The 12,371-nt window shown below is 31.7% G+C and overlaps 1 protein-coding gene across 1 annotated transcript in view; it reads right to left on the bottom strand.

The window, feature by feature from the left end:
- LOC100366964 (uncharacterized) overlaps positions 1-10,920 on the bottom strand; it is a 58,654-nt gene extending 47,734 nt beyond the window's left edge. Inside the window, exons 1-2 of the mRNA XM_085499935.1 lie at positions 10,854-10,920; positions 10,569-10,646 (exon numbers count right to left, since the gene is read on the bottom strand). The gene's annotated coding sequence lies outside the window, so the exon portion shown is untranslated. The remainder of the gene's footprint in view (positions 1-10,568; positions 10,647-10,853) is intronic.
- Positions 10,921-12,371: the final 1,451 nt, after the last annotated feature.

Genomic DNA, 12,371 nt, shown 5'->3' with positions numbered 1-12,371 from the left:
AATATCACTTTTTACCAAAAATGACAAAAATATTCACCAAAATTAGAGAACTAAAGATATCATTACAAAATGAACAAATCTGAGAGAGGTCCACATGTAGTACCTATATATGTAATATCAAAGCAATTGGACTTGCGGTTTTTAACAAGAAGTCGAAAATATCACTTTTTACCAAAAATGACAAAAATATTCACCAAAATTAGAGAACTAAAGATATCATTACAAAATGAACAAATCTGAGAGAGATCCACATGTAGTACCCATATATGTAATATCAAAGCAATTGGACTTGCGGTTTTTAACAAGAAGTCGAAAATATCACTTTTTACCAAAAATGACAAAAATATTCACCAAAATTAGAGAACTAAAGATATCATTACAAAATGAACAAATCTGAGAGAGATCCACATGTAGTACCCATATATGTAATATCAAAGCAATTGGACTTGCGGTTTTTAACAAGAAGTCGAAAATATCACTTTTTACCAAAAATGACAAAAATATTCACCAAAATTAGAGAACTAAAGATATCATTACAAAATGAACAAATCTGAGAGAGATCCACGTGTAGTACCCATATATGTAATATCAAAGCAATTGGACTTGCGGTTTTTAACAAGAAGTCGAAAATATCACTTTTTACCAAAAATGACAAAAATATTCACCAAAATTAGAGAATTGAAGATATGATCATGAAATGAACAAATCTGAGAGAGGTCTACCCAAGGTACATATACACCAAGTATCAAAGCATTCAGGCTTGTAGTTTTCAAGAAGAAGTTGAAAAAGTAAAACATTGACACGAACGACGACGGACAATCACTCATATGATAAGCTCCGCTCGACAAAGTCAGTGGAGCTAAAAAACTAAAAAGTTGACACAGACGATGGACGCAGGCGGACAATCACTCATATGATAAGCTCCGCTCATCGTTGACAGCAGAGCTAAAAATGAAGATAACAAATCCCTGTTGCTTAAGCTTTGAAGGTTAAGTAAGGTTAAGTAAACAAAGCATGGAAGAAATGATCCCTAGACTTAGTGATATAGAGATATCTTGGTGATTACAACAATGTATCAAGTTTCATCTCCAATCTTGTTGCAGTAACACAGGTTACAAAATCGATTGTTCCTCTAGATGTCATTATACCTGCCTTTTTCAATTGGAAGCATGTGATGGGCAGAAATCTTAATTTTGTTAATCCCACTCTATATTTGTTATTTATAGGGCAAGGAAACACATTATTCCTGTGTCACCAAGGCTCATTGATCAATCCCCACCTACCAAATACCCATCTTCATTGGTTTACAACTTCAACACTGGTACTTAAAATGTATAACTACTTTCATTATTTAATATGTTAAGACTCGATTTTAACTACAATATACTATATTTGTGGCACAGACCAATTTTATTATTCAGATCGTGCCCTGCATGTGACTGAAATCATTGCTATTATTTAGCATGAATTCATGAAATCAATGTGGCTATTTAATACCTGAGTTGAGTCCCTGAATGTATTTTTCATGCTGCATTTTGAGTTTGAATAATGACACAGTTGTGATTTTAAGCATTTGGTTGATGTAGAGATTTCCACAGAGATTGAATAAATGATCATCACTTGCTAGACATTATTAGTCACCCAGGACCTGAATGCTATATTTTTAGTAGTGCACAGCTGATGTGTAGAGAAGTAATAATATTGCTAATAGTTCAATAGTTGTATTTTCACTTTTTACATCATCTGGCCATCAAGTCTGTTTCTTTGAATGTTGATGTATTATTACTACTTAACCTTATTAGTCACCCAGGACCTGAATGCTATATTTTTAGTAGTGCACAGCTGATGTGTAGAGAAGTAATAATATTACTAATAGTTCAATAGTTGTATTTTCACTTTTTACATCATCTGGCTGTCAAGTCTGTTTATTTGCCTATTGAAATATTAATATTCCAGCTATTTGGATATAATGACAATGCAAGTTAAATTGGTCTTTAGGTTACATGAAATGGCCTATCAATAATGTAGGGAAACCACATATCAAATGGAATATAAGTCTTGATGAAAGTCACACATACAACTCAAAAACATTTATATTTGATCAAAATCTAAAGCCAGATTTATATTGATGGTCGCTGATTCATATGTGTTGAAATGAATAAATCAATGTGTGAATAAATGGATTAAAAAAAAAAAAAAATACTTTATATAATTTTATCTATTTTATTTTATTTTTGCTATATATTTTTTTTATACCAAAACATTCAGCAAATAAATAATTAATTGAAACAAAATAAAGTAAAAGAAAGTATATAATAAAAATAATTTAACCCCAAAAAAATGAGAAAAAAAAATAAAGCCCAAACTAGGATCTGATTTTAATCAGATTGATAAACCCTAACTGAAAGATAATTATGTCTTGTCTGAGTAAAATTGCACGAAAAGTCAGCCACCATTAGACTTAAAATTGATATATAACCAGTTAGTCACTACGTAACCTAACTTCCATATTTGGACATAGCATAATATTTGAGGCATAGCATATTATCTAGACCTATTAAGATCTGCAGGATGGCCTGAAACATAGTCGTGTTAATTCAGACAATTTTGTTTATATGTTAAAACAAAATTACTATGAGAATTAATTAGTATCAATTAAGCTACATGTTGTACTGTAACATTAGTTTTCACAAATAATTATACACTGTAAGACCATTTATTTTTACTGACATTTAATTTCAATATTTCGATGCTTTGATCAATTTAATTGGAAGTTAAGTTCCCAAGCTTGGCAGGAAAACTATGAGTTCTATAAATCCAACATGTTAATGTGAACTTGATTGTAATTATCTGCAAAAATAGCTAAATTAAAATACTTGAATAATTAAATTAAATGTGTTTACATAATAATGTTTCAGTACATGTTGCAACATCTCATTACTGAAATTATCAATATTCAAAGTGTCCAGAGGAAGTGCATATATAGTAATTGCAGACACTAAACTGTTTCCTGTGCAGACAGTACTCAATAATTCAACAGATTTAAAATAGCAAAGTCTTAATAGTACACAATAGAAACATGTGTTTTATTTTGTCTGTAATGTAAGTAGCTGGTATCCATGGTTACAACTTACATCAATTTATTGACTGAAGTATCTGTAATATTATATGAATATTTTCATTTGTTTAACACATCCTATGTTGATGCTAATTTTGGCTATGGGTGCATGGAGGTTTTTTTGAAAGCAATATGTTGTTATACACATGTACAAAGCAAAGCTAAATCCAAATAAGGACATATGAGATGTAACTGATCTACATTCTTCACAACTCATCCATTTTTGATGAGTTGTCAAATGTGTGTTACTACCCCAACTGGATTAGTTTGCTGTGATTTTTTAGCGATTTGTTGTGATTTGTTGAGTGTTGGATTTAATTTTTTTTTATTCATTTTTTTGTCCGAATTGAAGATATACATGAATAACTGATCAGATGATATAATGCTTATTGACGTCACTTGAAATGCTTTTAATTAACTACATACAAATACCATTACTATAAAACACTGCAAATTACGAGTCACATTCCTTTTCACTAATGTCCAATCCCATTAGTTTTCCTGACAATATTTGGGTGCAACATATTTTGTACATACAAGTATTTTTCAACGACTTCTTTGTTAATTTTGAATCAAATTGATGTACCACTAGCTGATATTGTACGTTAAACATATTAAATCATTTGTGTATTTGAACAGTTATACATGTACATAGGGAAAAACGAAAATCCGGTACTTTTTTCTCTTCTGATTATAGAAAACTAACTAAATTAGCATACGATCTGTAACAGTCAGTTACGTAAATATAGTACATCTCACGAGTAACACTACAATATATATAATCAAGTATACTGCACAACCATTTTTAAAAAGCTTATTGGTGTTATAGCTGCGAGTACTCAATACCGAGTTTAAAACTACTCGTCAAAATTTCTTGTAGACCCTACATTATATACCTATATGTATATAAATAAAGCAATTTTTCCAAAGAGAAGAAAAATCATCATGTGATAAACGCTGGAATTCTATATAGATTCCATCAGAAGTTAACAGAATTGAGTTCAAACGCAATGCAATTGTACCCATAATTGTTTGGTTTTCATTCATTTACATCACAGGAAACATCATCTGACAATAAATTTCAAGGCAAACATTTCCAGGGGCTGTAATTAAAAATTAAAGTTGCCTTTTTGTTGGACTGGTTGTTGAATAAAAGTAATGTACATGAAAAAAATAAATGTTAACACATTATTCAAAATCAAATTGTTATTTTCTTATAAACTCTGAAAGCAATTTTCTGGTCATTAGCAACTTGGACCTACCTCATTTAGTCAGTTAGTAAAAATTTGATATCTTTATTCACCTTTCCCTAGGAACAGACAATTTGTTCATTCACCTGTCTCAGCTAAAGTCTGCATGTCTGGGATAGGCGGACAGGCCTCAATTTTGCCCCTTGATTTCTTAAAATGTGTTAGACTGAATAATTTATGAAGAAAGTCAATTCAATTTAAAACTCAGCTTAAATTTATGTGAAATCTACAAAGTTTTCTACATTTCATGTTCAATAACCAAAACAGTTAATTGATTTCCGGATTTTTAAAATTTCCAAACTCATGGAAGCTAAGGAATTGTCTGAATGCCTACATGTACACACCCTCCAAATATTTCCACCACAATTTCAATCACTGTGTGTCATTTTTACAAATTGGCTGTGGCACTAGCCGTAAGAATACTGAAGTTCCAGCTCTGCAAATTGATTGGTGTTTATATAGCATAGAAGTTATTAAACGTGGGGAGTATCACCTGCGCATGCTGTACATAGTGCGTCGTTGTTTACAAACAAGCATTTTTAGCATACATTGTTGTCGCTTAGAACTTAATTCCCACATGTGTGCTTGTGACGACCGCTACGCTTTAAGTATATGCTGTGAAAGACATCTGGTCTGTTCTCTGCGAAGTTTATTTTGACTGTTTTTGATAAGTTTAATGACTGCTGGGAGCTATAATGTACCTGTATAACAAGCAGTATAGGTGTGCCCTGTAACAGAATTATTGATTTTTTTAAATTCTTCAATTGTGTAAGCTTGTTAACTCTTTGGATAGAGGTTTTCAAGAAAAAATATAAGATTGTACATGGCTGTAGGAAGCTACATGTACATGTATACTGGATTTGCAAACTAATTGCAATGTTGTAGCCCCTGATTTTCTATTACCATGTATATGTTAAGATAAACAAATATTAATAATAACCATAACAATCATTTAGCATATGTTGATTAAATGTTGGGTAATGAAGCATGAAATGTCAACTTTATGTCACATAATATCATCAATTGACTGATTTATTATAGACAGACATCCAAACAGCTGCAAGTAATGGAGAACCTTTGAGATTAAATCAGATTACAAGTCATAGATCTAGTGTGTTATGTTAGATCACTACTTTGTCCCAGGATGACCCCAGTTTAATTCATTTGTCCATGCTTTCATGTTTGCTGGCAATATGAACAAATTTTAAAAATATAAAATGTGGTTTAAATGGATCAAAAATTTAACATTAAGTAGGAGACAACAATGAAACGTGTTCACTCATTATGCTGCAATTATAAAATTATCACATTTGTTCTGACAGAATATTACAAATTATTTGGGGTAGAAAAGCAATAACTTTTATGAATATCTAATCTACTAAACTTGATGTATATGTTGTCTTATTTTGTGGTTTTAAAGACAAATTTTAGGCGTGGTTTTAGACTCAATTTTTATCATCTGTGTTTAATTACATTCAAGCAGAGCTTGAACTCTGTGGAGACATCAAAGGCAATTGTCTCGACCCCCAAGAAGTTTTCTTTGGTGCCTTTAGAAAAATATATACTTCCCAGATTGTATTATAGATACAAGATATCATGTGAATACTGAATGGATATCCATAAGATCAGCAACATGTATGAGATATGGCTCTGTGTAACTGCGATCATTTATTGAAACAAGATGACCACCAGTCAGCCATTTTGGATTTGATGTTGACAAAAATGCACAAGCATTTGTTCGAAAGGATATCTGATGTATATCTGAAGTTTGAACTCTATCAGGCTACGCATGTCTTATATATAAATCCAGAACTACAATCTTTAAAACAAAATGGCTGCCAGTTGGCCATTTTGAACTCGACCCCCCCAAAAAAATGACACTCGTGCATAAAACTTTCCTTATGTTTAATGTACTAACTTTTAACAAAATCCTTGCATGCACGACTGACATCCAGTTCCGGAATGGTGAAAAATGTTGAAATATTATTGGCCTTACAAAGTCTGTATATGTGAAGATACTGATAATTGTGATTCCCAGATGACTTGAAATTCAACATTCCAAACATTATATTGGGTCATATAGTAATAGTGAATTTACCGGTATAAGACAAATATAAATGACACCTTATATATCATATATTTGGAACAATATCTCATTTGCATGCTGAGATTGTCATTTAAAAACACTTAGGGAAGTTAAGGTAGAATTGTTAGCATACATGAGATGTACCCAGTAGCAATATTTCATTGACTCGCGTTTAACATACTGTAAAATACTTTATTTTTGCTTGGAATTCATTTTCGCTATATTTGCTGGAAGAAATAAAATCCAGCAAATAAACATGTTTTCCTATATTTTACATTAAACTTGTCAAAAATTAGTGAAAACAAATTCCATACAAAACATTCAAAAAGTTTTTTCAGCAAAAATTAATTCCCGCTAAAATAAAGTATTTTACAGTATGTACTGATACAGTAGAGAAATTTTAGTAACTGAAGGTATTTAATCCTCGGATAGATACTATTTATGAAAAGGTCTGCATGAGAATAATTCAGACATCAGTAATATCTGTCACTATGAAAATTAATAAGAACAGTAATATGTAGTTATACCAAATTACATTTATACAGTATTTTGCTGTTATATTTCATTGGTCAAAACAAGTGCACAAGTTTTAGTTTACTGTGGAGTGCTTTATTTTCGCTTGGAATTAATTTTCGCTATTTTCGCTGAAGGAGTGGTTCAGTGAAAATAAAATCCAGCGAATATACCTGTTTTCCTATATTTTACATCCAACTCATCAAAAATCAGTGAAATTAAATTCCATGAAAAACACACAAAAAGTCTTTTCAGCGAAAATTAAATCCAGCTAAAATAAAGTATTTTACAGTAGATGCACTTCTATTGGAGTAAATACAATGCTGTATTTATTGTAAGCTGTTCCATTATAAAATGGCCATAAAAACACAGCTGTCATTTACTGAACATACTTAAGAATACCAAATGTCCTAAATGTTTTTATGGTGAAAATATTTGTTTGTGTCACTTACTGAATAAAGATATACTGATAAATTTATTAATTATTATTGATATGAATCCCAATATTGTTAAAATGTTTCCAAAAAAAACTATTCAACAGGTTCTTTCCCATAATGCACTGTACACACACTCAGCCAACTTGTCAGTAATTTGACTCGAACTCTTTCAACTTTTTAAGATTTAGGAGAATAAATAAAATATCTAAGAATATTTAAACCACATAACCACACAGCTACATTTTTTAAACTGGTTCACACAATTGAAACTGAGGATTCTATGAATCCAATTAATTCCTACCTACAGTTTTGAACTACACATATTGGCAATTGTAAATTATAATAATGCACAAACCATTTCAACAGATGTTACAGTCAACTATATGTATATATTACCACTCATGACACTGGTAAAGAGTTTGACAAAATGAAACTCCACATTTTATTAAATACACTGCTCTCTACTGTAGAACGAGGAATATTCACAGAGTTTAATTTTAGAAGATTTGATGTTTCATGGTATTCACTTGATTAAAATCAATGTTTTGTGAAGGAAACAATATATTCTATAGTTTAATTTTGCATTTAGGCAAAGTAAAAGAAAATCAAACTCAGCTACTAAGTATTAAGTAATAACATTCATAATATGGGGTGTTATCACTAAGCATGCATGCAGGCAGTACAGTGATCGTAATCAATAATGTTTTAATGTGATCCCATACTGCCCAAGTGAATACTTTGTGGTACCCTTGTGATAACCTTATTATATAATATTATAAATCTTTTTTCAACTTGTAATACTAATTTTATTAGGTAACTTTCCAAAATGCCCATAAAAAATGTTTTGCGCAATGTGAAAATTTGTGTTCAGTAGAGGAATTCTATTTCCATTACATGATATTGTGTTTCTGTGTACAATGCAAATGTTTAGGAAAGTGTTTGAATGTGACGTCAATGATGGTGATATAACCCATATAAGAGGAAATTCAAACATTGTGTAAATATGTTTTGGAATGAATTCAGATACAACAAAATGGTAAATTCTATTGTTTTTGGATGCTAGATTATATTACTGTTATATATTGGACCAAATGAAATATTATATATCGAAAAAATGGTACCAATGAATGTATGCGACAAATGAATGATTTATGGATTTAGCAAATAGTATGTACCAAAAATTCATCATTTTCAATAAATTATTAATAAAAATGAATGAATAGGATGTAAAAATACATTCACGTTTCACTTCATCGACTCAGGGAACTATATGCTCACTGTCAAAATTTTACTTTTACTCAAGACAAATTGGACAGTGAAAACAAAATTTGTTATTTGGCTTCATATATCAAGTTGCTTGACTAGAAAGAAGTGTATACAGTTCAGGGGCTACAATGTTCTACAAAGTGCTGGTCTTGGCTAGCTCCTAATAGGAATATATTACTTTTGATGTGATGACCTTGTGAGAGGTGGTCAAATGGGGACTGTGGTGCTGTCTGATTGCGACATTCCATTAGAGTCAACCTCAGTATTAATTTATATAAGTGTTGCACATACAAATGTTTTTTTTAATCTGTCAATTTAATGGATAGTATATTTATACAGACAGTGAATTAGGTTTAGTACTATAAAGAATAATTCCAGGATAATAATGATATAGCAGGGATGGATACAACACTCTAAGGTTATTATTTTCTCTGATTTTTTGTTTTGTTTTTTTTGCAAATAAATGAAATTTAACAATGGGTCCACTCAACTTACACTGCAAGAGTCTAGTTTGCCTGAGGCTGGATTTTGTTCAGGTGAGTTTTGCAGCCATACCAAAATGATGAATTATAAACAAAAATATATTTTATGGAAAAACAAATAAATGATGCGAATATGACTTAATTTATCCCATTAAATACAGCAAATCATGTGCATACCTGGAAGACCAAATAAAAACAAGTGCATACATGCAAACCCTATTTCCAAGAGAATGAATGTTTTATTTCATGCACAAATTCTATTCCATCTATATGTACATGTAGTAATTGACTAGCAGTTAGTATACGGGAAATATATCATAGAAAATAACATTTGTTGAACTTCAAGATTATACCTTAGAACTACAATCTCTGGGGGGGGGGGGGGCTCATACAAGAATTCAGACTCTCTTTATGTTGACCTAGCAATCAGATCAGGTTGATCTGCTAATTGAATGTTCAATACCTCACACTGAAAGAAGCAAATGAGTCACATACTGAAACAAAATAGCTGAAGGTCGAATACATGCAGGCAACTAAAAAAATTCCTACTGGGTTGACAGTGAGCTTTATTGTGATTAAATTGCCCTCTGACTATAGAGTAATAGCTTTGAACACGTGGATTCATTGTTTAAACAATAATTACAGCACAAGCAAAATTTGACGTGTAAGTAGAATACTGCATGGTTCGCCATTTGATATACTCGGTATTACAAGGGAGAGATCGATGAGTGTAAAATACAGCAGTTATCAACCACAGCGAGTTTAATTGAAGTCATATAGACCACAGCGAGTTTAATTGAAGTCATATAGACCACAGCGAGTTTAATTGAAGTCATATAGACCACAGCGAGTTTAATTGAAGTCATATAGACCACAGCGAGTTTAATTGAAGTCATATAGACCACAGCGAGTTTAATTGAAGTCATATAGATGGAAGGTGTAAATTTTAATTAATATAATTCTAATTCATATTGCAGGTTGCTGTAGTGATGGAAATTTCTCAGAAATGTTTAATTTCAAACAAATAAATAATCAGTTTGTATCACAATATGATTTACTGAGTATGTTTTAATTAATTAATCAATTAATTAATTGGGGTTTGTTGAAACAAATGATGAAATCTGTATAAATCTGATTAAAAACAATGGATGTGGTGACCAACTAAGGTACTCCTTTAATTTACATTCAAAACAGTCTCGTAAAATAAATCAACTAATTTTAATAATACATAAATGAATAAATACAACTACTTCAGTGAAACTAAAAGTCATTTAAAGCAAACATTAGAATAAATTATTAATGTGAGCTCAAACAATTTTGTTGTCATTGAGAAAGCAGTAACACATTATACATGTATTATAATCGAATCAAAATATTTCATAAATAAATAGATATATCGGATTCAAATATACTAACCTTAAAGATCTATCAATATAATATTATGTCTCTGAGCTCTTGGTATGCATTCCCACTAGATGCACTTGGCGCTGTGTTCTATAGATAAAACACACAATATCATGGTGAAGCTGGTGGTATAACCCTCAATAATGCAATTACACTGACGACACAGGCATATGTAGTAGAATATTATATTCACAGTGAAAAACACTGCACTGTGAATAGATTAAATCCCACAGCAAAGCAAGTCACAATTACTGTCGTTGACAGCAATGCTATAAATATTTGATGTTGTACGTATACCTGTCGGCAACAGATTGAGGTAACGTGACTGCTATATCCTGAGTTGTTGCTGCTTTGTGTGATTATATATGCACTGATTCCAACACAAGCAGTATTACACAGGGCTTAACCATTTATTACAGGGGTAGCAGGCTCTGAATCAGAGGGACTTTAGTAGACTCTGAATCAGAGTGACTTCTTTGTTATTATTATTTTGTTTTGAGTGAGTGAGTGAGTGAGTGAGTGAGTGAGTGAGTGAGTGAGTTGTGTGTCGTATGTGATATTAAAGTGTGCGGGTTAGTAAGTGAATGTGTAAATAAATAATTATGGCAGTAAATCAATCTGTGGGGGTTATACAAACGTCAGACATAGACTAAGTTCAACAAAATAAACTAACTACAGTTTATTCAACATCGAACACTGGAACATACTATCAGGATACAAACTGAAGAAATACATGACTTTAACCGGGAATCCTCTTCCTTATATGTCTTAAAATCAAACATGAAAGAAGACACAAGACGTCTAAAAAGCGAGGGAACTTCATATAAAGTATATCTGAAGGCCAAATTACTATACAATGATTGGTTAATTCTAAAACAATGCATCGTTGTGAATGGCTCTATAATTGCCATGGTAACATATATAGGTTACTGTGGAATACTTTATTTTCGCTGGAATTAATTTTCACTGAAAAGGCTTTTTGGGCGTTTTGTATGGAATTTATTTTCACTGATTTTTGATGAGTTTAATGTGAAATATAGAAAAAAAGTATATTCCCTGGATTTTATTTTCAAGGAATCATCCTTTCAGGGAAAATAGCGAAAATAAATTCCAAGCGAAAATAAAGTATTCTACAGTATTTGATCTTCTGATAGCGGCAGAGATTCCGTCTGGCGAGTATAAAAGGGAAGGTTGACTTCAAGTTTACATTGTAGTGACAATCACCAGAATGTGGTACGGACGTGTGCTTAGTCACATGGAATTTCAGTGAAATAAAAACAATAACGTTCTTCGACATTCTCCACGCCACAAAAAGGTGCTACCGTAACTATAAACTGAAATTCAACTATGAATACAAAATAACTTGTCAGAAAAATATCATCTTCAAAAAGAGTAAAAAAAATATGGAATAGATATGAATCCACGAAATAAGTACTTAAAAATAACCGAATTTAGAAGCGACGGCTATTGACCCAAGTTTACCACGTACTGTGTGGTTTCCAACGTAGTTCCAGTATTGATCTGCTCCAATGAGTATGTCGATGTCCATGCGACGTGTCGTTGTTACAGGATGGGCTAATTTTAAACCACGTAAGTGTTCGGCATTGCGCACTTTCGCAGATATTCGATCCACGACTCTGGTTGAGATGATAGGGGTGATCATAGCATTGATTGTAGATAAATTACCGTCCAATTCGTGAGTGATAATGTTCGTGTATTTAACTTCTCTTTGTTCAGTAGTGTCGACGCTAAATGTCGCTAGCTGAATATTTGCCTTTCTCGTGGTTGTGACAGAGAGTTCTCAGAAAATAACGT

This window comes from Saccoglossus kowalevskii, chromosome 6 (assembly GCF_978046115.1).
Source record: "Saccoglossus kowalevskii chromosome 6, keSacKowa6.1, whole genome shotgun sequence".
Classification (NCBI taxonomy): domain Eukaryota; kingdom Metazoa; phylum Hemichordata; class Enteropneusta; family Harrimaniidae; genus Saccoglossus; species Saccoglossus kowalevskii.
The sequence above is the reverse complement of the archived record's forward strand: the minus strand, read 5'-3'. Positions and strand labels throughout refer to the sequence as shown.